At 32.5% G+C, this 4,245-nt stretch overlaps 2 pseudogenes; both read right to left on the bottom strand.

Annotated features, from left to right (window-relative positions):
* Positions 1–261: 261 nt before the first annotated feature.
* Positions 262–1,447, bottom strand: LOC150037919 (uncharacterized; annotated as a pseudogene).
* A 461-nt stretch (positions 1,448–1,908) lies between these two features.
* LOC150037920 (uncharacterized) lies at positions 1,909–2,558 on the bottom strand (annotated as a pseudogene).
* Positions 2,559–4,245: the final 1,687 nt, after the last annotated feature.

Genomic DNA, 4,245 nt, shown 5'->3' on the forward strand with positions numbered 1-4,245 from the left:
AAACTTAATTTCTTTAACATTGTCAATAGTACAACCTTAGGAACATAAGTCTAACAGTCAACCCATATGGACACTTCCTAAACAATATAAGGAACATAATTCTAAAAGTCAATCCAATATGAATAGTTTCCAAAACTATCCCCCTCTCCCCCCTCCTTTAGTGCATATTTGAACAATACCAAAAGATATTACACCGTGGATATGAAGTAAATCCAGAAATTGATCAACCGAAACAAACACGTCCAAAATGACCAACCATGATCACATGTAGCAACTTAAAAATTCAGCCAACTTTATCCACACCTCATCTAACTCAATTTATGAGTACGGTTTCCTTGTATTAATCTATAAACATAAAAGCCAAATATTATAATGGATTCTATTTTTGCCTATGCTATTTGAAATGTCGAAATAATGATAACATACCAAATTTGAGATGACAATGCTTCTTTTGGTCACAATATCCCTCATATACCTCAACGTAGTATCCACATTCAGTGCTCCCAACTTGTAGAGGACACTACAGAGAAAAAACCAGTGAATAAGAATGAAGTAATCCTTATGCACTAGATGTCTACTTAAGATGATGAATAAGTAGTAATTATTACTTTGTACTTGCCTTTACTGTTCTCCATAAGGTTTTCTTTTGGCATTTTTTTAATATTATTTTGAGATTGAAACATCACAATTGCCGTATTTGTCAAAAACTAACCATAAGTTCTAAAATAAAGTACACTTTAAAACAAATGCTACAAATGAAAAAGGTTAACTTACGTGTCAGTTATATATCTTGTATGTACCCGTGATGTTGTCCTTATTGAGTCTAGGTAGTACACAGTATCATCGTATACATTTATATCAAGTAATGTCCAATGACCACTAGTTAATAAAATGTAATTAGTATTTTTATTGCTTATGGAAATTGATAAAAAAAAAAAATGTGTTTTAACTCACCCAGGATTAAAAGGAGCAAGAACTATTTGGTTTGCTTCTGAGACCATCAGTCTACTACACAGGTTTCAAGTTTTAACTTCCTGAGAGTTATGTCCAGAGGAAATGAGAGATGGATCTACAAAAGTGTATTGTGAACTTTCTTTTGAATCAATAAAGGATGAGTGCAGGTACCTACAAAAAATTTATAACATAAATATAGATGATCAATATTGAAAAGAAATGTCAGAACTAAGGTCTACAAAAGTAATAACATTACTTACGCCATGTAAGCCACCAGAGTCATTGTCTTGACTTCATCCATGTTACAAAAGTTAATTATGTTTTCTCGCAGGACACTACTCTTTCGATTGATGCCAAAAAGTCCAACTGGAAGTTGTAAAGAAATACTAGACTCTTTGGTCATCACCTTCTTAGCATATCTAAGAATGAATTTCAAAGATACCGGAAGAATCGATGTTGAGTCACTAACTTCTCTTTTCTTAGTCATTTCCATTGAGGATTTATCTTAATGCAGTAAAATCATAGCAATAAAAGTACATAAAACAGAAAAATTAGACATTTGATGAGCTTAATTGATTTTATTAGTGTCACTTACTTTAAAGATTTTCAAATCTCCTGCATTGCAATTTACATTCACCTTTATGATACCACTATTGTTCTCAATCTAATCACATCTAAACACAGCAACATTAAAACATATCTCTTGTATTACTACATAAAAAGACAATCTTTTGAACTAGACACTTGCATCGTTTTTGCAACTAAACTAACTCCACTATTTTGTACACTTCGATTCTTATCACAAATTTTGTGTGATAGCGACATCCATTAATTACGTAACTGCCATACGTAATCACAAAAGGATGAGTACCGTATCACTTTTGAAGGTATTTATTTTTTCCCGTAGTTTGTATCCTTCCTGTTTTTCCACCTTGATTCACCATACTCAGGACATTAAATTGCATCTGCATATTCTTTTCTATACAAACAACAATCATTAGGGCATGCATGAATCTTCTCATATTCCATTCCTAGTTCACCTAAAGTTTTCTTTGCTTCGTATATTGAATTTGGGAGCTCATTGCTAGTGGGCAATATTTCCTTTAAAGTTTTGAGTAGTCCTGAAAAACTAGTATCACTCCATCCATATCTAACTTTTAAATTATATAATTTGACTAAAGTAGACAACTTAGTGTATTTTATGCACCCTTCATATAGTGGTTTTTCAGCATCATTAAGCAACTTCTCAAATCCATTCAGATCTCTTGAATATTCCTCATGAGCAACTTCAACCATTTCTTTTAAACTTCCAACATCGATTTCTTCATACATATGGGTGTCAAACTTAGAAGATTCTCCCCATAATGATGAGTTAGGAAGTTTTTCCCATGCCAAAACCAAATTTTATAACTTTCATCAATCTCATTGACATATAAATGATCTCTAATATCCTTGCTACTGTGCTTTTCACAATTCCCACATTTCAAACAAGGACAACGAATATAGGAGCTATTTGTATTAGAAAATCCAAGTTTAATGAAGTTTTCCACACCCAATTCATAATCTTTGGATAATCTACTCTTGTGCATCCATGATTTATCCATGATTGTAAATCTAGTAAGAAAATATCATAAACAATGATTAACTTCAAAAAACAAGTTGTGGAAAACAAACAAGTTCCCAATACATACAACTTGTCATTTCTAGCTCTACAACATTCCAATCACAAGAAAGTAAGCCAAATCAGAGAATCTCAAGGAAAACTAGAGAACAAATACAAATACAACTAAAAAATTGAACCCAAGATGTAACCGAACCTCAAAAAAATTGAATCCAAGGTGTGCACAACTCTAATGTGCTAAACATATATTAATTCTAATAACTAAAAATTGAACCCAAGTTTGGAAAAACATTACTTAGTTCATAAAGCCTTAACAAATTAGACACATTAATATATCTACTTTGGTAAGCACTTAATTAAAGAAAAGTGGCAAGTTCTTGCAAGTTCTCTAAAATTAAAGCCATGACTTTGGCAGAGCATTGAACTAAACTGGCAATCCAAACTTTGGCAAGTTTTCTAAAATTCAATCTTCTTCTAGAACAATATAAAACAAGAGTTTATTATGAGATTCAAGAATATCCACGAGAGATCAAACCCTAACTTTGAAAGTTCAAGCCTTACACCAAAAAAATCAAACCCTAACTTTGAAAGTTTATGTCTCAAACCAAGAAAATCAAGCCCTAATTTGAAACTTTATGCCTCAAACCAAGAAAATCAAGAATTAAGCCTAATCTAAACAAGAAAATCAAGATTAAGCCTAATCAAACTAAGAAAATCAACAATTAAACCCAATCTAAACAAAAAAAAATCAAGATCAAGCCCTATCTTTGAAAGTTCATGGCTCAAATCTACTTAACTCAATGAAGAATCTCCTCAAGATTGATGGAATAATAAAAATGCATCAAAGGGAAGTGAAAAACCAAGAAGATTTCGAGTGTATCGCGAATAAAATCGACTAAATCTACTAGAATTTCCGCGTTGCAAAGCTGTTAAAGAGTGCACAATTTTCTCATCAAAACCCGTAGCGTTGCAACACTGCGTGCATGAGGTGCACATGTTTTTCATTTCTCTGTCAAAATACGTAGCATTGCAACGCTACCCTGTATATTCTACAATTCTTGACATTTTTAAAAAGTCAAGGATCCATTAATTGAACTTGAAATTTTAAAAACATAAGTATTGTATTTTCCAAGAAAAATGCACAACCCCCACTTTTTAAAATCAATTCTTGACGTTTTCTTAAATCAACTATGTAACGCCCGGATCCTTTTACCTTATGATCCGACCGCTACGACATGCATACTTAGACTTTTCTATCATGAGATGAGTTTTGGTTGAAATTTCAAAGAACATATCTAAATTTTATTATTTAGATAGAAAAACAATATAAAAATTTATTTATCAAAACACCAGGATCTATAAGACATTAGCGTGGTGGTACAAAATGCATGTGCCTATAATAGTGAGTTTGATGATTGGCCATTTGAGCGACGTCCAACTCTGCCATCTACGCTGTGTCCTTACCTACAAAGTCTGTAAAAATATAGGATGAGTATATAATATACCCAGTAAGTAGTTCTCATGTAGGGTAGTGACCAAATGCACAATCACAAGCAACATGTCATGAAAACATATGATTGGGACCAAAAACGTATAATAACATGTGGTGGTCGATTATGCTTCCAACATAAATCTCTCCGCTCTGATAAGAAGATGAGGACCTAAGCGAA

The sequence above is a fragment of the Benincasa hispida genome, chromosome 2 (genome assembly GCF_027475165.1).
Source record: "Benincasa hispida cultivar pf3 chromosome 2, pf3_genome.v1.1, whole genome shotgun sequence".
Lineage (NCBI taxonomy): Eukaryota > Viridiplantae > Streptophyta > Magnoliopsida > Cucurbitales > Cucurbitaceae > Benincasa > Benincasa hispida.